Source organism: Schistocerca gregaria, chromosome 3 (genome assembly GCF_023897955.1).
Source record: "Schistocerca gregaria isolate iqSchGreg1 chromosome 3, iqSchGreg1.2, whole genome shotgun sequence".
NCBI classification, from domain to species: domain Eukaryota; kingdom Metazoa; phylum Arthropoda; class Insecta; order Orthoptera; family Acrididae; genus Schistocerca; species Schistocerca gregaria.
Window position 1 is genome coordinate 825,520,490 of NC_064922.1, and position 24,689 is coordinate 825,545,178.

Genomic DNA, 24,689 nt, shown 5'->3' on the forward strand with positions numbered 1-24,689 from the left:
TGCAGTACACCACGGCTGCAGTTCGGCTTTACTAGATGGGGCATGTTGTCTGTCACTTCCACCCGCTCATACTCCCACTGACACAAGACTCTGGAGCTCAACAACGAGGTTTTAGCATGCAGGGGAATGGCACTCTTAACTACCTGAGGATCATGATGCGCCTCCTTGGCTGCTGGATCGTCCCTTTCATTCCTCACAATTCCCATGTGCCCTGATACTCAGCAGAAACACACCTCTTTTTTCTTTCGTTGTAGTTGGAGGAGGGCATCCTGGATAGTCTGAACTACTTTCTCTGCTGTGTGCAAACGTTTCAGAGAGTGAAGGGCACTCAGAGAATCGGAATAGACAGGAAATGTAGCACTGGAGAAAAGTCTCATCAGCAAGACCGCATATAACCCTGCACCAAAGACGTTAAAGTCTTGCGGCAGTCGAACCTTGAGGACACGATCCAGGGAAACAGCAAAGGAATCATCATAGTCCCCTGTTTCAAACCATCCAGAAAAGCAGCTACAGAGTTGTGCTGCTCAGATAAAATGTCAGAAATATCGCATTAAAAACGGAAGCAGTAGTGCAATTTCTCCTCTATTTCTCCAGATCTATAATTAGTCTGGTCCTTTCCAGTAACCAGGGCAACAGGCGGTTAAAACCCTGGATTTGGAGCTGTACTTGCTCCACACCGAGTGACTCTGGCACACGATACATGCGGATCTCAAACAGCATTGTGGCTCATGGACGATTGGAGAAAAGGTGTTCCAGGGGCAGACAAGCAACAGTGTGGTGTGCAGGTGAAGTCAGAGCTGCAAGGAACCTCACGTCTGCTGCAGCATGACGAGCTGCCGCCTGGTGGTAGTGGTGGTTCCTTGGCCTCATCACAGAGGCTGGGGATGTGACTGGTCCCAAGCCAACTGTATCCCCTCATGGTGGACAGCGTTAATTATCTTCAAATAAAAGGCCTCGCTGATCCATACACAGTGCTGCGAATGCATGAAAGCCCTATAAAACCGGAGGAGATGCTCCCTAAAAGCTGGTGCTAAGGCACTTTATGATGTTTAGTGCCTGGAGAGATCTGGCTTTTAGGTCTCTTAGGCATGGAAACTACAACAATTTGGAGAAAAAATGAGGCCCAGGACACTGAGTCTCTGAAATGTAGGACGATGTCCCTCACATGCAACACGAAATTAAAAATACGACGAGAACGATTAAAATGAACAGATACACACACACACACACACACACACACACACACACACACACACACACACACACACACACATAACTGCAGAAAACTGAAAACTCGAATTTGTAGCCTACTCCTCTAACCTCCACACTGTAAGCTGCGACTGATGGCTCGCTATTGCAATATTAGAGAAGGAACAAAAACAGCAAAACCATCCACAAGTAAGGAGGGCTGTGCAGAATGAATTACTGTAGACGTGCAACTCTTTACGTCTATGGCAAAGACGATGATACTTAAAACACTGCCCTGAGGAACACCATTTTCCTGCTCAAAACGATCTGACAGCGAGTCACCAAAAACAGGAAATTCTGTGTGAAGATGAGGAGGTGGCATTCAAAGTCTAATTGATGTAGTTGTGTGGCAATATAGTAACTACAGGTAATATCATACACCTTACTGATATCGAAGAATATACCGATGGACTGATGTTTATGTAGGAAAGAGTGCCGAAAGGCTGCCTCTAGCAAGGTCAAGATGTCGATAGTGGACCGAAATCTCTGGAATCCACACTGAGTGCAGCTAAGGAGTTGCCATTCGCTCCAGCGTCTTTCCCACAAGGTTCGGTAAGGTGATACTCTGATAACTACTACGACTTGTGCAGTCCTTTCCTGGTTTCAGGAGAGGTATCAAAAGTGCCTCTCTCCACAAGTTGGGGTAGGTACCTGTCTGCCATACAAGATTAAAAAATTCGAGGAGTGTTTTCTTTGACACTACTGGCAAATGTCGAAACATACAGTACCGGATTTGGTCATGACTGTGTGCATATCACAAGTCTCAGACAGTGCCAATTCCAGTTCTCACATGGAGAAAGGAGAGGTGTTGGCCTCAAAACTGTTGAATCTAAATCCCAACTTGCCCCTCTCTACAGAAGCACAGTAACGACGAAGCACTGAAGGAGGACCCCCATGACATGGTGCATCACATACTGGCAATAGAAGGCCCACCAGTGTCCTAATGACCTTGGCGCTTGGCACCAGATCGACTTACCATATCAAAAGTGGAACGTCATGGCATGATTCATGAAGCTTAGTTGGTTGGTTTAAAGGCGGGAGAAGGGACCAAACTACGAGGTCATCGGTCCCTTATTCCTAATAAAACAATGCCACCAGTGTGAGAATAAAATTGACGAAACTCGTAACACCAAATGGGAAGAAATGAAAAGCCACAAGAACGAAGGGAAGGCAACGAACACTAAAAGGAACAAAAGAGGACAAGAAAACAGAGAGATGCCGGAAACAAAAGAGAGTAAAACATCAAAGCAGATAACAGTGGCTGGCCAACCACGAGAATAAAAAAGGAAAGCCAGCCACTCTGCAACACATTAAAACCTCCACCCTAAAAGCACTAGGGTGAAGGACACAGAGGGTTAAAGGACATGTTCTAAACCCTACATAGAAGTATAAAACCCACTCTTAGGGATAAAACGTAAAACTAAATCTGCAGTGGAGGTACTGTCGCCCAACACCGAAGGCAGGGTGCTAGGAAAGTTAAAAGTCTGCCGCAGAGCGGCTAAAAGTGCACAGTCCAACAAGAGGTGGACGACTGTCATTTGGGAGCTACAGCGACACTGAGGTGGGTCCTCGCGATGAGTAGGTAACCATGCGTTAGCCATGTATGGCCAATGCGGAGCTGGTAGAGGACAACTGATTCCCTGCGAGAGGCCTGCATGGAAGATTTCCACACATTTATAATCTCCTTAATGACATGCAGTTTGTTGTGCGTGCTGTTATGCCATTCCGTCTCCCAAAGCAGAAAACCTGCGGTGTACGACAGAATGCAGGTCAGCTTCGGAGATGCCTACCTCCATAAGCGGTTTCCGCGTCGCCTGTTGGCCATCCTGTCTCCAAGTTCGTTGCCGGGGATTCCGACGTGTCCTGGGGTCCACACAAACACCACGGAACGGCGGGACTGTTCCAGGACATAGATGGACTCCTGAATGGTCGCTACCAGGGGGTGGCGAGGGTAGCGCTGGTCGATAGCTTGTAGGCTGCTCAATGAGTCAGTACACAGGAGAAATGATCGCCAGGGCATGAGTGGATGTACTCAAGACCACGAGATATGACCACCAGCTCTGCAGTGAAAACACTGCAGCCAACTAGCAAGGAGTGCTGCTCAATATGTTCTCCATGAACATTTGCGAAGCCTATGTGACCATCAGCCATTGACAGGCCAGTGTAAACCACTTAGGAGCCCCGGAACACGTCAAGAACCGAGAGGAAGTGACAGCGGCGAGCGGCGGGGTTAACGAAGTCCTTAGGGCCATGCAAAAGCTCCAGACGAATCTGCAGCCAAGGCGTACACCATGGAGGCGTACGTGAACGGACCGCAAGTAGAGGTGGTAAAGGGAAGGGCTCCAGTTCGGAGAGAAGGGACCGCACGCGAACCGCAATCGTTAACCCCGATCTGGTCCGCCGATGAGGGAGATGGACTGCCGCGGGCGGGAAAAGGAGACGGTAATTCGGATGCTCAGGGGAACTATGAATGTGTGCTGCGTATCTGCCGAGCAGTTGCGCATGTCTGATCTGCAGTGGAGGATCACCAGCCTCCACCACTACGCTGGTTACCGGACTCGCCCTAAAAGCTCCTGTCGCTAATCGAACCCCACAGTGGTACACAGGGTCAAGTAAATGCAATGTTGAAGGCGCTGCCGAACCAAAAATCACACTCCCGTAGTCAATTCGGGATTGGACAAGGGCTCTGTAGAGCTGCAGCAGCCTACAGCAATCTGCTCCCCAATTGGTGTTGCCCAGGCAACGGAGAGCATTGAGGTGCTGCTAGCACTTCTGCTTAAGCTGACGAAGATGAAGGAGTCACGTCAATCGAGCGTCGAAAACTAGTACTAGGAATTTATATGTCTCCACTACAGTTAGTGGATCGTCATTAAGGTAAAGTGCGGGTTCTGGATGAACGGTACGACGCCGACAGAAGTGCAGGACACACAACTTTGCAGCTGAAAACTGGAAGCCGTGGGCTAGAGCCCATGAGTGCACCTTATGGATGGTTCGCGGGAGGCGCCGCTGAGCAACAGCAGTACTGGAACAGCAGTACGAAATGCAGAAGTCGTGTGCACACAGAGAAGGTGAGACAGTGGGCCTGACTACTGCTGGTAGACCGTTAATGGCAACTAAAAATAGAGAGACACTCAATACAGAGCTTGTGGGACCCCATTCTCATGGATATGGATGGAACTATGGGAGGCACCAACTTGACATGGAAAGAACGGAGCTACAGGAAGTTTTGGATAAAAATCGTGTTCTAATATCCTCCTTTCAAGACACTGTCCATTCCATTCAACTGCTCTTTCAGGTCCTTTGCTGTCTCTGACAGAATTGGCTAACCTCAAAGTTTTTATTTCTTAACCGTGGAAATTTTCTTTTGCTTCCTTCACTGCTTGCTCATTATACAGACTGAATAACATTGGGGATAGGTTTACAACCATCTCTCACCCCATTCCCAACCACTGCTTTCCTTTCATGCCTTGTACTCTCATAAATACCACCTGGTTTCTGTACAAATTGTAAATAGCCTTTCGCTCCCTGTATTTGACCCTGTCACATTCAGAATTTGAAAGAGAGTATTCCAGTCAACATTGTTAAAAGCTTCATCTAAGTCTACAAATCCTAGAACGGTGAGTTTGCTTTTCCTTAAACTCTCTTCTAAGGTAAGTCGTAGGGTCAGTATTGTCTCACGTGTTCCAACATTTCTACATAAAACTCTAATAAACATGAATATGAAGCAGTCTAAGGCAGATCCCAGTATATACAATAAAAGTGAAAGAGAAGGGATAGTAACAACAGCAATATGGGTGGACAGCTTCTTTATCCCGGGTGGAAACGAAAGTCAAATGAGAATTTTTAAGACACAGTTGCAAACCAAGTTTATGCTGCATGATTTGGGAGAAATTGAACGTCATTTAGGTATGCAGATTACTAAGGATGAAGAGAGACAAGAATTTAGAATAAATCAATCATGATATACAGAAAAAGTCTCAAAGAAATTTGGCATGACTGATAGTGAACCCATAACTACTCCAATGGACATAAGAGAGTGAAGTTAAATATAAATGAGACAGATGTGGAATGTGATAAGAATGTTCCATATTTAGAAGCAGTAGGGAGTCTGTAATATTTGCCTCAAACGTCATGACCTGACATTGCTTTTACCACTAATGCAGTGAGTAGATTTAGCAGGGACCCAAAGGAAACGCTGTGAAACAGATAATCCGATACCTAACAGGAATTTCAAGCAACGAATTAAGATACCATAGAGAAGGCAATGCAAAACTAGGAGGCTACAGCGATGCAGACTGCCCAAGTGAACTTGGAGATAGACACTCCACTAATGGCTGCTGCTTCAAATTAATGGGAGGCCTCATTTCATGGTCCTGTCAAAAGCAAAAAACTGTTGCATTGAGTATGTTAGAGGAAGAGTATATGGCGCTGTCTTACATCACACAGGAAGCATTGTGCCTAAGAACATTTACCAAGCGAGGTGGCGCAGTGGTTAGCACACTGGACTCGCATTCAGGAGGACGACGGTTCAATCCCACGTCCGGCCATCCTGGTTTAGGTTTTCCGTGATTTTCCTAAATCGCTCCAGGCAAATGCCGGGATGGTTCCTCTGAAAGGGCATGGCCGACTTCCTTCCCTGTCGTTCCCTGATCTGATGAGACCGATGACCTCGCTGTTTGGTCTCTTCCCCCAAACAACCAACCAACCAATAAGAACATAAAAATGTGAAATAGAACCCAATTTATTAGTGGAACAAAAAAGGTTCCTCTGTGACAATAAAGGAGCCATTAACCTAGACAAAAATGATGTCACTAGTGCTAGAACAATACATATTGATCTAAGGCACCATTTTATTTGGGACCACATAGAGTGATAGAACACCACCCTGGAATACTTGCACACAGAAGACATGTTGGCTGACCTGACAAAACCCTTGTCCAAAGAGAAGTTTCAAAAGATTGTGGCACTATTTGGTTTATCTTGTGAAGGTAAGCCACAAAATATATGTTCAAAGGGGGGTGTTGGAACTGTGTGAACAATATATTTCATGTGAAATGGCGGCAAAGTGCATCATGTGGATTATAATAGACCTCTCTGGTGCTGTTGTATGCTCTGTGTTTTAATTATATAATTGAATGTTCCTTAGTTATTGTGTTCAATATATTTTACCTTGAAGTGCAAATATAGTTACTGGCACTAAATGTGTTTTACTCACTGTCACTTATTCAGCTGTGTTGACTCTAACGTAATACAAGATGATATTGAGGTTATTCAAAGTTTTTATGGTAAAAAAATAATAATGCAATCAAGTATAGCACTTACGCCATCATGAACACAACCTTCCATATCAAATGACCGAATTCAGTCATCATGTCCAAAGGAAAAGTTTGATCACTTACTTTTGTAAATGTGGTTTTATAGTATTTTCATAAGAATTGGGTTTCAATAGGCAATAATAAGACATCATTGATAACCAGTTGGTTAACATTCTTACCTCAAAATTTCCAAAAATTAGATGGAATACATCAAAGACAAAGTGGCATAGTTATTTTATTTGTAGACAATATGATATACTTGATGAATTTCCACACATTACAATTAAATGTGGGATATCCAAACTCAATATCTACTACAGAATTACATACAAACTTTTTGTTAAATGGTGTAGTTAACACTTATTCACGTAGAACATTTTTATTCTTTAATGAACTTTTTATGTAGAATTAAATTAATAAAATTTTACATTTAATTACAAGGAATTATAAGTAGATAATTTCCTGGCTTACCTACTGGAATAAATTCGATATTTAGATATGTTAATGGATTATTGTATTTTTTAAGGATGATACATTCTACGAATACAATGAATTTACAAAAAAGTATTTATAGATGGTACAACTGATTTATCTTTATTTGATATTGATTGTAACAAACCATCTACTTTAGTTCCTGAACTAATAACTATTTTGAAAGACAGATTGGAAAAATTAGAAAATTTTACTTTCCCACAAATCTAATTAATTATATTCTATTTAAACTGAGTCACTGCCAGCTGAAAGCAGCCTTTTGAACCTGTGTCTGACTAAATTCAAATTTTGCAAATATTGTAATACTGAGAAATCAATTCAAACTTTTACATTACAGAAATACACAAATGATGGTTACAGAACGATATGCAGATCATGTGTAACTAAATATAACGTAAGAAAAATACAATAAAATCGAATTCCTTATGTATGTGGACAAAATATTGCTAAATATTATTACAAAGTACGTTTATGGTGGATTCCAAGTGAAGAACATTCGGAAATATTATTCTCAATGGAAAATGTTGAAAAGTAGGACACTGATTCATCTACAAAGAAATGTAAAGGTTGTCAAGAGATTAAAAATTTGAATTGTTGTTACACAAATCCTTCACAAAAGTGGCCACGCAGTTCTAGGCGCTTCAGTCTGGAACCGCACGACTGCTCCAGAGGCAGGTTCGAATCCTTAGGTTAGTTAGGTTTAAATAGTTCTAAGTTATAGGGGACTGATGACATCAGAAGTTAAGTACCATAGTGCTCAGAGCCATTTTGAACCATCTTATAAAGATAAACATAATATTAAATGTAAGCAGTGTACTTTATTATATATGAAGAATAAGAAAGAAATATAATGTTGTACTTAATTTTAAATATCTATTAAATAACAAAGCAGATGTCTTAAATTTTGGAAATCAAATTTTTCTTACAAAGCTAATATTTCTTATTTCCTATAAATAGTAGAGGTCAAGGGGTTATTTTTCGGAAATACGGTGCGAACTTGCGATTTAGTGTGTTTCAGAGCGCGATGTGCCAGCCTCACGGCATACGGCGGACGAAGACCGCCCGGCGCGTTATGCAGGTGATACAGTTTTGCAACGAGCGTCGGTATGTGTGTACGTGTGCCACAGCCACCAACAGCCAGAACGCAACATTAGCAGAATTACGAAGGCGCGGGCCGCGTTGCGTTAGTCAACTCATCGAGAACCTTCTAATAAACACGCCGCCGCGTAACCGGTGGATTCAGCGGCGGTCTGGGCGTCGGCATTCGTTTCGACCGACTGGGCGTTCGGTTCTGTCACGTCGTCGTCATCAGTGACGCTGTCTCCGAGGACCGGTCGGCGGGGGGCGTTGCCCGCTGCTGCATCGGCGGCTCCTGCGTCGTCACGAGCCGCTGCGTCTGTAACCGGCCTTTAAGGCCGGTTCCCACTAGAGCGCGGCAGCGCGTCGTGCGACAACGGCAGCGGCAAGCGTTTTCCGCTTTGACGGAATTGGCGTTCCCATCTGGAAGCGGCAGACGCTAGCGGTAGCCAATGATGGACAGCCACTGAGGTATGGGGCGGGACCCACTGAAACATCCGGTGCGTCTCATTAACAATATCTTACACCTACATGAAGGAAAGTTAATGTATCTACTAACGTTCCTTCATTTAATGAAATATATCAAGTGTATCCATTAAAAATTGGGAAATGTAAGAAAGAGAAACATGTAAGTCTCCTTTATTTCAAGGAATGAAGTTATACACATTATTGTCATATAACAAAATTATCTAGGCTTGTTTGTAGTCAAAACATAATAAATGTGAAGGAGAAAACTTTATTTGTGAAATGTGTTTGCTTCATTTTACTAGTACAGAAAAACTAAATAATCACACACAAAGTTGTTTGACTAACAAACCATTAAAAGTAGAAATGACAGCAGAAGAGCCATACCTTAATTTTAAAAATTGCCAACATACACGAAAAGTTCCATTTGTTATTTATGATAGTGTTGAAAGTTTACTATTGAAGCTGGACAACTGTCAACTGAATCCAGATAATTAATATAAACAATATAAAAATAAAAAGGTTCGACATCATGATAATTTGACTGGAAAATATACAAATCCATAATGTAATAAATGTAATTTACAGCTTAAACATCCAAGCTTTGTACCAATTTATTTACATAATTTATATAGATATTATTATCATTTGTTTGTGAAAGAAGATAAGAAAGACAGGTTTAAAACAAAACAATATATTAGTTTTGGAAAGAGGATAGAAAGTTTGAAAATGACATTCATTGTTTCATTTAAATTTATGGCTTTTTCACTTGACAAACTTTCATCAAATTTGAAGAGAGGGTAAATGAAGAACATTTATCTTTTCATAAGAGGTATTAAATCCAGTGATCAGAAAAGGTGTCTATCCGTATGATTACATGGATACTTGGAAGAAATTTGAAGAGAGACAATAACCAGCAAAAGAAGTATTTTATAATAGAGTGAATGACTGTGAAATTAGTGACAAAGAATATAAACATGCACAACTGGTTTGGAAAAAATTCGATAGGAACTACTTGGTGAACAACATTTATGTATCTGAAAACTGATGTTTTGTTATTTGGTGGTACATTTGATAATTTTTAGGAAAACTTGATTACAAGCTTATGATTTAGATCCTTCTTGGTATTTTACAGCGCCTGGTTTTTCTTGTTATATGATTTTGAAAATGACTCAACAATCACTTGATTTGTTACATGATTATATGATTCTGATGGTTGAAAAGGATGTAAGAGAAGGAATATGACACTCTTGCAAGAGATATGCAGAGACAAACAACAAATATCTGAGTAATTATGATGTGACTAAGATATCAAATTATTTAGGTTATTTAGGTGCTAAGAGTTTATATGGTTATGGTATGAGTCAATATTTACGATATGGAGGATCTGAATGGCGTGAACCAGATTCTTTCAATTGTACAAAAATAAGTGAAATGTCAGATACTGCTAAAAATTGATAAATTTTTGAAGTATATTTAGAATATCCAAAAGAATTACATGATTCACATGAAGATTTACCATTTGCACCTGAAAATAAAATGGTGCTTAATACTAAACAAAGCAAGTTGGTGACTACTCTGCTTGACAAGCATAATTACATAGTTGATTGTAGAAACCTCAAGCAGTGTCTGTCTCTTGGAATGAAACTCACAAAAATACACAATCTTCAATAAACATATGAGAACTAAAGCCAAAAATCATTTTGAAAAAGATTTCTACAAATTGATGAACAATTCTGTTTGGTAAGATGGTGGAATATATAATAACCAGGGTAGACATAAAATTAGTTGCAGATGGAGAAAATTGTGATAAACTTCCAGTAGAGCCAAACTTAAAAGGAAGAACTATTTTTTTAACATCTTGTGGCCATTCATATGAACAAGACAAAAATCACATTTAATAAGCCTGTCTATGTCAGAATGAGCATACTTGATTTATCTAAAGAACTGATGTATGGTTCTCACTATAGAATAATGAAACCGAAATATGGAGAAAATACTGAGTTGTGTTATCAAGATACACATGGTTATATCTATAATATATAGACTAAAAATTTTTATGAAGACATAAAACCACGATTGATTACTTTGATACAAATGATTATCCAGCAGATAATATTTATGGAATTCCACAAGTGAAGAAGAAAGTTTTAGGAAACACGAAAGATGAATGTAATGCGAAAATAATGGAAGAATTCTACACTTTAAGAGCAAAAAATGTATGCTTATGAAGTTCGTGATAAAAAAAGAGAAAAAATCTAAAGGAGTTAAGAAATGTAATGTTAAAAACAGAGTAAACTTAGAAGATTACAAAGATTGTTTGTTTAACAGTAGAGGACATCATAGAATAATTAAAATGATTCAAAGTGAAACATATGAAATTTACACTGTTGAAGTAAGCCAGAAAGCATTGCATCCTCATGATAAAAGACATATTTTGAAAAATAACATGCATACACTCCCATGTGTACATTACAAATTATAAAAAATCTAAATAACTTTTTTCTATATAAATGGAGACTCTAATCAAGAAGCTCAACAATATAAGTTCTCCAAACTAGATTGAAAATCTAAGTGAGCTAGAGGTAAACGTCCTATATGATGTTACTGGATGTGAATATGTAAGTACTACATATAGAGAAAAACTTGTATTGAGCTTAATAACAATTTTAAATTTTTTAACGCATAGATATACTAACCCCCCATGAACCATGGACCTTGCCGTTGATGGGGAGGCTTGTGTGCCTCAGCGATACAGATAGCCGTACCATAGGTGCAACTACAACGGAGGGGTATCTGTTGAGAGGCCAGACAAATGTGTGGTTCCTGAAGAGGGGCAGCAACCTTTTCAGTAGTTGCAGGGGCAACAGTCTGGATGATTGACTGATCTGGCCTTGTAACACTAACCAAAATGGCCTTGCTGTGCTGGTACTTCGAATGGTTGAAAGCAAGGGGAAACTACAGTGGTAATTTTTCCCCAAGGGCATGCAGTTTTACTGTATGGTTAAATGATGATGGCATCCTCTTGGGTAATATATTCCAGAGATAAAATAGTCCCCCATTCACATCTCTGGGCGAGAATTACTCAAGAGGATGTCGTTATCAGGAGAAAGAAAACTGGCATTCTACGGATCGGAGCAAGGAATGTCAGATCCCTTAATCAGGCAGGCACATTATAAAATTTAAAAAGGGAAATGGATAGGTTAGAGTTAGATACAGTGGGAATTAGTGAAGATCGGTGGCAGGAGGAACAAGACTTTTGGTCAGGTGAATACAGGGTTATAAATACAAAATCAAATAGGGGTAATGCAGGAGTAGGTTTAATAATGAATAAAAAAACTAGGAGTGCGGGTAAGCTACTACAAACAGCATAGTGAACGCATTATTGTGGCCAAGATAGACACAAAGCCCACGCCTACTACAGTAGCACAAGTTTATATGCCAACTAGCTCTGCAGATGACGAAGAAACGGAAGAAATGTATGATGAGATAAAAGAAATTATTCAGATAGTGAAGGGAGACGAAAATTTAATAGTCATGGGTGAATGGAATTCGTCAGTAGGAAAAGGGAGAGAAGGAAACATAGTAGGTGATTATGGATTGGGGCTAAGAAATGAAAGAGGAAGCCATCTGGTAGAATTTTGCGCAGAGCATAACTTAATCATAGCTAACACTTGGTTCAAGAATCGTAAAAGAAGGTTGTATAGATGGAAGAATCCTGGAGATACTAAAAGGTATCAGATAGATTATATAATGGTAAGACAGAGATTTAGGAACCAGGTTTTAAACTGTATGACATTTCCAGAAGCAAATGTGGACCTGACTACAATCTATTGGTTATGAACTGTAGATTAAAACTGAACAAACTGAAAAATGGTGCAATTTAAGGAGATGGGACCTGGATAAACGGACTAAACCAGGAGTTGTACAGAGTTTCAGGGAGAGTATGAGAGAACAACTGACACGTATGGGGGAAAGAAATACAGTAGAAGAAGAATGGGTATCTTTGAGGGATGAAATAGTGAAGGCAGCAGAGGATAAAGTAGGTAAAAAGACGAGGGCTACTATAAATCCTTGGGTAACAGAATAAATATTGAATTTAATTGATGAAAGGAGAAAATATAAACATGCAGTAAATGAAGCAGGCAAAAAGGAATACAAAAGTCTCAAAAATGAGATCGACAGGATGTGCAAAATGGCTAAGCAGGAATGGCTAGAGGACAAATGTAAGGATGTAGAAGCATATCTCACAAGGGGTAAGATAGATACTGCCTACAGGAAAATAAAAGAGACCTTTGGAGAGAAGAGAACCACGTGTATGAATATCAAGAGCTCAGGTGGCAACCCAGTTCTAAGCAAAGAAGGGAAGGCAGAAAGTTGGAAGGAAGGAGTATATAGAAGGTTTATACAAGGGCGATGTACTTGAGGACAATATTATGGAAATGAAGAGGATGTAGATGAAGACGAAATGGTAGATAAGATACTGCGTGAAGAGTTTGACAGAGCACTGAAATACCTGAGTCGAAACAAGGCCCCCGGAGTAGACAACATTCCCTTAGAACTACTGACGGCCTTGGGAGAGCCAGTCATAACAAAACTCTACCAGCTGGTGAGCAAGATGTACGAGACAGGCGAAATACCCTCAGACTTCAAAAAAGAATATAATAATTCCAATCCCAAAGAAAGCAGGTGTTGACAGATGTGAAAATTACCGAACTATCAGTTTAATAAGTCACAGCTGCTAGATATTAACGCGAATTCTTTACAAACGAATGGAAAAACTAGTAGATGCGGACCTCGGGGAGCATCAGTTTGGATTCTGTAGTAATGTTGGAACACGTGAGGCAATACTGACCTTATGACTTATCTTAGAAGAAAGATTAAGGAAAGGCAAACCTACGTTTCTAGCATTTGTAGACTTAGAGAAAGCTTTTGACAATGTTGACTGAAATACTCTCTTTCAAATTCTCAAGGTGGCAGGGGTAAAATACAGGGAGCGAAAGGCTATTTACAATTTGTACAGAAACCAGATGGCAGTCATAAGAGTCGATGGGCATGAAAGGGAACTCCGACATCTGCCAAAACTGACCTAATGAGCCAAAACCTACCAAATCATTAGACTGAGACTACATTGAAAAATAAAAAAGTTTCAGTGATGTTAGCAATTTTTTTCTATTCCATTCCAAGAACTTTTCAAACCACCCTCGTGATTAGCAGACTGTTTACGACTACTTCTCGTTCATTATTTGCGTCGCTTGACGGAAATAAAGTTTTAAATACTAAAAATTAGAGTGATTACATTAATAACACAGTGTCAGGAAGGTAATTTCGATCGTTTATCTGTTCTTAAATATGTATTTGTTCTAGTAATACGACACACTTTGCGACGTTAATGGAACTCTGGTTTTGTTGATGCATTTCCAATAAGGACGAAGAAAAGAAAGTGACTGGAAAAGCAAGCTTTTGTAATCCATCTAATGCCACTTTTACCGTATTTGTATGGATATAAATGAAGCTGGAACTGCAAAATCAATGCTTGTTTGCTTACTGACACTATTTCTTATTCGTTACATTTTCATATGCACAACATATACAGTGTTCACGTTTGGAAAAAACGTAACTGCGTGTTCTTTGCTAGCCCATGAACGTGTGCAATGAGAATAGAAGCAAGACGTGCTCTCGTATCTTGTTCATCTCAATGAAGGTACAGTTATTGAAATGTGTAAGAAACGGAGCTGTTTAGAGGTATACCACCTTGCAAAATAGCGTTCTTCTTTTATTCGAATATCAGTGCATTGGTCTCACTATGGTTTACACGTCTTCTCACTTTCGAATCTTACCTATGATGCATCATTCAGTGTATGGCCAATAATAGCAATTCACAGGGTAACCGACATGGTTTTTTAAATATGTTCAAACATTGTGCAATGCTATAAAAGTAATTAAAGGAATAGTGTCTGACACGTAGACCCCATAAATCGATATTTTGCTTTAACCAATATGCAAGTCATTTTTCCGGTAACAATAGTCTAACCTGTGCAACATGTAGGCATATATTTCCACGAATATCCTGTTTACTTCTTTTCCTGGAATATTTGTCGCCAGTAACTGTCAATTTTTCCGGAGTAACCAAACGTACACATATCACAATTGCAGTGTATGTCTAGTTTGATCATCTACTTGGTTTTACTTTTGAATTTCATTTTGATGTTTTCAGGGTGTATAAGGCTATACCATACTTTGTGAGACACCAATCGTTTGTTAGTTTCCTATTCCATCTATCATTTGTGTGATAAATCGTAATGATTTGGAATGAGTCATATTGTATTAACATTATTTTTTGTAAAACTTTCATTCATATCATTTATCTGTTTTTGTCTTTAATGAAAGACAGATATTAATAATTCCTGCCTTCACCATTTACACATTACAATAATAGATAGTCTTCTGTGGAATAGGAGGAGCTTTCAAAGAGAAATGTTTTCCGTTTAGTTTCAGATTTTGCTTTCCTGTCTGTCTGGCATTTTATATCAACATGTAAGTGATCAAAACTTTTATTTATGGCATTGTAGATCCCTGTTTGTGCTACAGATAACCTTAGTGTGGCGTAATGAATGTCACTTTTTTCTTCTGGCATTGCAATTATGTGCATTGTTGCTCCTGTGCAGTCGATTATTTACAAAAAACTTCGTAAATGAAAGACTATACTGTGAAATGGACAGATTGCTTGTCACACACCGAGCATTAGGCAGGAAAAAGAGTTTTCACTCAAGTTTTCTGCCATTGCCTTCTTCAGAAAGGAAGCAAAGCGCGCGCGCGCGCGCGCGCGCGCGCGCACACACACGCACACGCACACACGCACACGCACACGCACACACAAAACTCACTCAAAAACGACTGCCATCTACGGTTATTCTAGCCAGAATCTTTTTAAAGGGAATGTGAACAACGAATAAATATCAGGGAGAGGAATTTATTGTTTGATATGTTGCTCCAACAATCAGCACGGTTACATAGCCGTATGTTGCGCCTGGACGAGGCTTGATACAGTATGGCTTGCATGTTGGAACGTTTGCCACTTGGAAGGCAGTGAAAAACACAGTATTGAAGAGGAAGAATGGTTGCTGAGTAAAGTAAGACACACCTAAAGTCAAATGGCAAAAATAAAACCACTACAATAAAAGTAAACAGTGAAACTGTTTCTTCTGTATAAAGATGTATACAAAAGAAAATATTGCTTGAAGGGCTCCACTTATGAATGAAATACGACTCCTGTAAACTTTAGATTGTTGTGTTGTACTGTTCTGTGTTCCTCTATACTTTATAAAATTCTGATATTTGAAAAACGCCACCAACAATACTTCATTGCCTGGTGAAAATCTTCTGTGTCGAAGTATGCCACTAAAAGAGCCAACCACTGGAGATACTATGAAGAAGTCGTTAGTTTCACGATCAGGAGGAAGAGTATGTTCGTATTAATGGACAGCCATCACTTCCTGACGAAAAAACTCTTGGAATCAAAGAAAGAACAGGTGTAGGCAAAGCAGTATTGAAGCAAAATCCTACAGATGTCGTGTTGTTGTTGTTGTTGTTGTTGTTGTTGTCTTCAGTCCAGAGACTGGTTTGATGTAGCTCTACATGCTACTCTATCCTGCGCTTCTTCCTCTCTGAATAACTAATGCAGCCCACCTTGTTGGCCGTGTGGTCTAACGCACTGCTTTCCAGGCAGGAAGGCGTGCTAGTCCCCATCATGAATCCGCCCAGCAGATTAGTACTAAGGTCTGGTGTGCTGGCTAGTCTGTTGATGGTTTTTAAGGCGGTTTTCCATCTGCCTCAGTGAATTCGAGTTGGTCCCCTTTATTCCACCTCAGTTACACTATGTCGGCAATTGCTACATACACATGTATGCATACACCATATTAACTCTACCACGCAAATATTGGGGTTACACTCGGCTGGTTCGAGATGTTCCCAGGGCGGGGACACACTCGGGGCCGAACCGCACAATAATTGTGGGTTCGGCGTGGGGCAGTGGTGGTATGCGTGGACTGCTGTAGCCTATTGTGGGGTTGTGACCACTGTGGGCTACAGTGGGGACGAAGCCTTTGTCATTTCTAGGTTCCCGGTTCCACACAACACAACTACTGCAACCTACATCCTTCTGAATATGCTTAGTGAATTCATCTCTTGGTCTATCTCAACTATTTTTATCTTCCACAATACCCTCCAATACTAAATTGATGATCCCTGATGCCCCAGGACATGTCCTACCTACCAGTCCCTTCTTTTAGTCAGGGTGTGCCACAATTTCCTCTTTTCCCCAGTTCTGTTCAGTACCTCGTCGTTACTTATGTGATCTACTCATCTATCTTCAGCATCATTCTGTAGCACCACATTTCGAAAGATTCTATTCTCTCCTTGTCTAAGCTATTCATCATCCATGTTTCACTTCCATGCAACACTACACTACATACAAATACTTTCATAAAAGACTTCCTGACACTTAAATCTATATTCGATGTTAACAAATTTCTCTTCTTCAGAAACGCTTTCCTTGCCATTGCCAGTCTACATTGTATATCCTCTCTACTTCCACCATCATCAGTTATTGTTCTCCCCAAATAGCAAAACTCCTTTATTACTTTAAGTGTCTCATTTCCTAATCTAATTCCCTCAGCAGCACCCGACTTTATTCGACTACATTCCATTATCCTCGTTTTGCTCTTGTTGATGTTCATCTTATATCCTCCTTTCAAGGCACTATCCATTCCATTCAACTGCTCTTCCAAGTCCTTTGCTGTCTCTGACAGAATTACGATGTAATCGGCGAACCTCAAAGTTTTTATTTCTTCTCCATGGATTTTAATACCTACCCCGAATTTTTATTTTGTTTCCTTTACTGCTTGCTCAATATACAGATTGAATAACATCGGGGAGAGGCTACAACCCTGTCTTACTCCCTTCCCAACCACTGCTTCCCTTTTATGTCCCTCAACTCTTATAACTGCCATCTGGTTTCTGTACAAATTGTAAATAGCCTTTCGCTCCTTTAGAATTTGAAAGAGAGTATCCCAGTCAACACTGTCAAAAACTTTCTCTAAGTCTACGAATGCCAGAAACGTAGGTTTGCCTTTCCTTAATCTTTCTTCTAAGATAAGTCATAAGGTCAGTATTGACTCACGTGTTCCTACATTTCTACGGAATCCAAACTGATCTTCCCCGAGGTCGGCTTCTACTAGTTTTTCCATTTGTCTGTAAAGAATTCGCGTTAGTATTTTGCAGCTGTGGCTTATTAAACTGATTGTTCGGTAATTTTCACATATGTCAACACCTGCTTTCTTTGGGATTGGAATCATTATATTCTCCTTGAAGTCTGTGGGTATTTCGCCTGTTTCATATGTCTTGTTCACCAGATGGTAGAGTTTTGTCATGACTGGATCTCCCAAGGCTGTCAGTAGTTCCAATGGAATGTAGTCTACTCCGGGGGCCTTGTTTCGACTCAGGTCTTTCAGTGCTCTGTCAAACTCTTCACGCAGTATCGTATCTCCCATTTCCTCTTCATCTACATCCTCTTCCATTTCCATAATATTGTCCCCAAGTACATCGCCCTTGTATAAACCTTCTATATACTCCTTCCACCTTTCCGCCTTCCCTTCTTTGCTAAGAACTGGGTTTCCATCTGAGCTCTTTATGTTCATACAAGTGGTTCCCTTATCTCCAAAGGTCTCTTTAATTTTCCTGTAGGCAGTATCTATCTTACCCCTTGTGAGATAAGCTTCTACATCCTTACATTTGTCCTCTAGCTATCCCTGTTTAGCCATTTTGCACTTCCTGTCGATCTCATTTTTGAGACGTTTGTATTCCTTTTTGCCTGCTTCATTTACTGCATTTTTACATTTTCTCCTTTCATCAATTAAGTTCAATATTTCTTCTGTTTCCCAAGGATTTCTAGCAGCCATGGTCTTTTTGCCTACTTTATCCTCTGCTGCCTCCACTATTTCATCCCTCAAAGATACCCATTCTTTTTCTACTGTATTTCTTTCCCCCATACGTGTCAGTTGTTCTCTCATGCTCTCCCTGAAACTCTGTACAACTTCTGGTCTAGTCAGTTCATCCAGATCCCATCTCCTTAAATTGCACCATTTTTCAGTTTGTTCAGTTTTAATCTACAGGTCATAACCAATAGATTGTGGTCAGAGTCCACATCTGCCCCTGGGAATGTCTTACAACTTAAAACCCGGTTCCTAAATCTCTGTCTTACCATTATATAATCTATCTGATACCTTTTAGTATCTCCAGGATTCTTCCATCTATACAACCTTCTTTTACGATTCTTGAACCAAGTGTTAGCTATGATTAAGTTATGCTCTGCGCAAAATTCTACCAGATGGCTTCCTCTTTCATTTCTTAGCCCCAATCCATAATCACCTACTATGTTTCCTTCTCTCCCTTTTCCTACTGACGAATTCCATTCACCCATGACTATTAAATTTTCGTCTCCCTTCACTATCTGAATAATTTCTTTTATCTCATCATACATTTCTTCCGTTTCTTCGTCATCTGCAGAGCTAGTTGGCATATAAACTTGTGCTACTGTAGTAGGCGTGGGCTTTGTGTCTATCTTGGCCACAATAATGCGTTCACTATGCTGTTTGTAGTAGCTTACCCGCACTCCTAGTTTTTTTATTCATTATTAAACCTACTCCTGCATTACCCCTATTTGATTTTGTATTTATAACCCTGTATTCACCTGACCAAAAGTCTTGTTCCTCCTGCCACCGATCTTCACTAATTCCCACTGTATCTAACTCTAACCTATCCATTTCCCTTTTTAAATTTTATAATGTGCCTGCCTGATTAAGGGATCTGACATTCCTTGCTCCGATCCGTAGAATGCCAGTTTTCTTTCTCCTGATAACGACATCCTCTTGAGTAATTCTCGCCCAGAGATGTGAATGGGGGACTATTTTATCTCTGGAATATTTTACCCAAGAGGATGCCATCATCATTTAACCATACAGTAAAACTGCATGCCCTCGGGGAAAAATTACCACTGTAGTTTCCCCCTGGCTTTCAACCATAAGAAGTACCAGCACAGCAAGGCCATTTTGGTTAGTGTTACAAGGCCAGATCAGTCAATCATCCAGACTGTTGCCCCTGCAACTACTGAAAAGGTTGCTGCCCCTCTTCAGGAACCACACATTTGTCTGGCCTCTCAACAGATACCCCTCCGTTGTAGTTGCACCTATGGTACGGCTATCTGTATCGCTGAGGCACACAAGCCTCCCCGCCAACATCAAGGTCCATGGCTCATGGTTCATGGGGGGCGGCAAATATATGTGTAAGCTTATTTTCCTTTTTTTTTCTTTAACAAGTGAATGTAGTCTCAAGTGAATGTAGTTGTAAGCCATCGTAGTTGCTATAGGCCTCAATCAAATAATATATTTTTACGCAGAAGATGCAGACCACAAATGGAATGCTGAATCACTAGTTTCCTTCTTTTACATTCACTTGCCCTGAAAATAGGGTCTCTCATAGGTATGCAACATGTTCACATCCTTCACAGTGATCAGTCAACAGGTGACGCTGTTAATACCCTTTTATACCATACCTAAAATGACTATATTTTTGAAGCAAGAAAAGGAGACATTTTATACTTCCCAATGAAAGAAGGGAGAAAAGAGAATGTGTAAAATTGTTTCATCATAAATACGATGGTTTTGAAACCTGTAATTAGTAAATACATAAATAATATTTAACTTAACGCATACAATAGCTCTGAAAGCACTCCAGAAAATAAGTCCTGCAGAATTATTAGTGCAGGAGTCATTCCTAATTTATATTTTGGTAATGAACGGATCTTCTTCGTTAAGACCTCTTTACCACACAGCATTATGTAAAAATTTACAAAATGAGACTAAAGATTACGTTATTAATCAATGTAACTTTCCAAGTCTGCACTGAAAGCATCATTGACCACACACCATTCATATGAGAAAGCACTCGTTCAGTGGTGGTATTAGTAAAACAAAGAATAAGTTCCAATATTTCACGAAAATTTGTATAAGGCACACTGTTCATATTATTCGTAAAATGTAAAATAATTTCTACACAGTAGCCACGTCATGTTTATTCCATTTCCAATATTTTTAAATACTTTCGATGATATACATTTTTAATACAAACATACTAATTATACAGACCAGTATCGGCTGTTATAGTTGAAGTAGCCATTTTACAAATGAAATCCTTAGTCCTTGTATATCCTTCCATTGGAGCACTCCTACCTGAAGTGTTAGCCAACTGCAGTCCCACAAACTGTCAATAGGGTAAAGCGACTTATTTATATATTCAGCAGTTATTTCATGAAATGGATGGATAACCTATTGAAATTCTGTAATCTTGATGATAAAACCTCATTCCCCAATTTACTAACAATTGACCTATCAGCTGGTATTATAGAACAATCTTCACCTCAACGGATTTCTTTCGGAACTCATGTGGATCACCTCACACTTTTCCTTATTTAGCGTCAACTGCCACCTGCCACACCATACAGCAATCTTTTCTAAATCGCTTTGCAACTGACACTGGTCTTTGGATGACCTTACTAGACGGTAAATTACAGCATCATCTGGGAACAACCTAAGAAAACTGCTCAGATTATCACTCAGGTCATTTATATAGATCAGGAACAGCAGAGGTCCCACGACGCTTCCCTGGGGAACACCTGACATTACTTCAGTTTTACTCGATGATTTGCAGTCTATTACTACGAACTGCGACCTTCTGAACAGAAAATCACGAATCCAGTCGCACAACTGAGACGATACCCCATAGGCCAGCAGCTTGATTGGAAGTCGCTTGTGAGAAACGGTGTCAAAAGCTTTCCGGAAATCTAGAAATACGGAATCAACTTGAGATTCTCTATCGATAGCGGCCATTACTTCATGTGAATAAAGAGCTAGCTGCGTTGCACAAGAACGATGTTTTCTGAAACAATTTTCCAATCTGCAGGTACAGATCTATCGTTGAGAGAGCGGTTGTATATGATTGCTAAGTAGGGAGCTATTGTATCAGCATAATCTGAAAGGAACCTAATCGGTATACAATCTGGACCTGAAGACTTGCCCGTATCAAGCGATACGAGTTGCTTCGCAACCCCTAATGTATCTACTTCTAAGAAACTCATGCTAGCAGCTGTTTGTGTTTCAAATTCTGGAATATTCCATTCGACTTCCCTGGTGAAGTAATTTCGGAAAACTGCGTTCAATAACTCCGCTTTAGCAGCACAGTCGTTGGTAACAGTACCATCGGCACTGCGCAGCGAAGGTATTGAGTGCGTCTTGCCGCTTGTGTACTTTACATACGACCAGAGTTTCTTCAGATCTTCTACCAAATTTCGAGACAATGTTTCGTTGTGGAACCTATTAAAGGCATCAGGCATTGAAGTCCGTGCCAAATTTCGCGTGTCCGTAAATTTTAGCCAATCTTCGGGATTTCGCGTTCTTCTGAACTTCGCATGCTTTTCCTGTCGCCTCTGCAACAGCGTTCGGACCTGCTTTGTGTACCATGGGGGATCAGTTCCATCTCTTATCAATTCATGAGGTATATAACTCTCAATTGCTGTTGCTACTACATCTTTGAATTTGAGCCACATCTCATCTACATTTGCATAGTCAGTTCGGAAGGAATGGTGATTGTCTCTTAGGAAGGCTTCTAGCGACACTTCATCCGCTTTTTTAAATAAAATTATTTTACGTTTGTTTTTGGTGGATTTGGAAGAAACGGTATTGAGCCTAGCTACAACAACTGTGTGATCACTAATCCCTGTATCAGTCATGATGCTCTCTATTACCTCTGGATTACTTGTGGCTAAGAGGTCAAGTGTGTTTTCGCAACCATTTACAATTCGTGTGGGTTCGTGGACTAACTGTTCGAAATAATTTTCGGAGAAAGCATTTAGGACAATCTCTCAAGATGTTTTCTGCCTACCACCGGTTTTGAACAAGTATTTTTCCCATCATATCGAGGGAAGGTTGAAGTCCCCACCAACTATAACCGTATGAGTGGGGTATTTATTTGTTACGAGACTCAAATTTTCTCTGAACTGTTCAGCAACTACATCATCGGAGTCTGGGAGTCGGTAGGAGGAGCCAATTATTAACTTAGTTCGGGTGTTAAGTATAACCTCCACCCATACTAATTCGCACGGAGTATCTACTTAGACTTCGTTACAAGATAAACCACTACTGACAGACACAAACACTCCACCACCAATTCTGCTTAATCTATCTTTCCTGAACACCGTCTGATACTTCGTAAAAATTTCTGCAGAACTTATTTCAGGCTTTAGCCAGCTTTCTGAACCTATAACGATTTCAGCTTCTGTGCTTTCTATTAGCGCCTGAAGCTCAGGGACTTTCCCAGCACAACTACAACAATTGACAACTACAATTCCGACTGTTCCTTGATCCAAGCACGTCCTGTATTTGCCACGCACCCTTTGAGATTGCAGCCCACTCCATACTTTCCCGAGGCCTTCTAACCTAAACAACCACCCAGTCCACGCAACATGCCTCTGCTACCCGTGTAGCCGCCAGCTGAGTGTAGTTAACTCCTGACCTATTCAGGGGAACCCGAAACCTCACCACCCTATGGTGCAAGTCAAGGAATCTGCAGCCAACACGGTCCCAAAACCGTCTGAGCCTCTGATTCAGACCCTCCACCCGGCTCTGCACCAAAGGTCCGCAGTCGGTTCTGTCAACGATGCTGCAGATGGGGAGCTCTGCCTTCATATCGTAAGCAAGACCAGTAGCCTTCACCAAATCAGATAGCTGCTGGAATCCAGAGAGAATTTACTCAGAGCCAAAGCGACACACGTCATTAGTGCCACATGAGCCACCACCTGCAGCTGGCTGCACCCTGTGCTCTTCATGGCATCTGGAAGGACCCTTTCCACATCAGGAATGACTCCACCTAGAATGCACACTGGATTTCTTCCCCTCCTTAGCCGCCATATCCCTAAGGGGGCCCATTTTGCGCCTAACATTGGAGTTCCCAGCTACCAGTAAGCCCACCCTCTGTCATTGTCCGGACCTTGAAGGCTGAGAATCATCCTCTGAAACAGGGCAGGGAGCTCCATCTAGCTCAGCCAGAGACAGTACCTGAAACCTGTTTGTCACAACTGTAATAAATTTCTTTTTATTCACGTTCAAGTACATGTGTTTTCAGTTTTCATTATTGTTGGCAGCATTTCCATTAAATGGAAGTGCATAGTTTACCCGTCTGCCTTTTGCTAAAGGAGTGCAACAAATTCATCTGAGAATGAGCCGATTCTGTTTGATTCGTTGTGGAGGAAGTAATGGGAATTGGATCGTTTAAGGCACTGTACAGTAAGGTTATATCAGCCCCTCGCTCAAGAGATAATCTGTACAGAGTTAGTGGCCTCACCTGGAAATTTTATCGAATATTGATCAATGTAGCAGTGATAAAATCGAAACACCCAAAACAATATTGATACAAGAGATGAGAAATAATTTAAAAGGAGGTAAAATTACAAGATTATTCCTAAGTATTTCCATGGTTTTAGAACATGAGCACATGGAAACTACAATCATCGTCTTGGACAGTTTCCAGCCTCTGGCCAGGTCTGTTTTAGGCTTCTCCATCGTCTTCTGTCTTGCCACTATGTCTCCATTTCACCTTGGTCCAGTCTTCTTTCTTCTGGATGCACTCCGCTACTCCTTTCACCCATCTGTCTCTTTCCTTCCAGTTTCATCTCATGTATCCTCCTGGGGATCCTATTCTCTTCCATCCTCTCAACGTGTCCATACCATCTCAGCCTTGATTTCTCTATCTCCTCCAGTAATGGTTCCACCTTCCATAACTCTCTGATCAACTCATTTCTTTGTCACTCCAATACTTTTTCTCAAGAATTTGATCTCACTAGCTTGTGCTTTGCTTCTCTCTCTTCCCTTCATAACTCAGGTTTCTGATGCATATATCAGGATCGGGACATAGTTGACTGGTATATAACGTTTTTACTGATTTGGGGTACATCGTTGCTCTGTATCAGGCTCCTGACACTAT

General features: G+C 40.5%; 1 long non-coding RNA gene across 1 annotated transcript in view; it reads right to left on the reverse strand.

Annotated features, from left to right (window-relative positions):
• Positions 1–6,778: 6,778 nt before the first annotated feature.
• The window catches only part of LOC126354589 (uncharacterized), a 46,972-nt gene continuing 29,061 nt past the window's right edge, over positions 6,779–24,689 (reverse strand). Inside the window, exon 4 of the long non-coding RNA XR_007565355.1 lies at positions 6,779–8,620. This is a non-coding gene — a long non-coding RNA (uncharacterized LOC126354589). The remainder of the gene's footprint in view (positions 8,621–24,689) is intronic.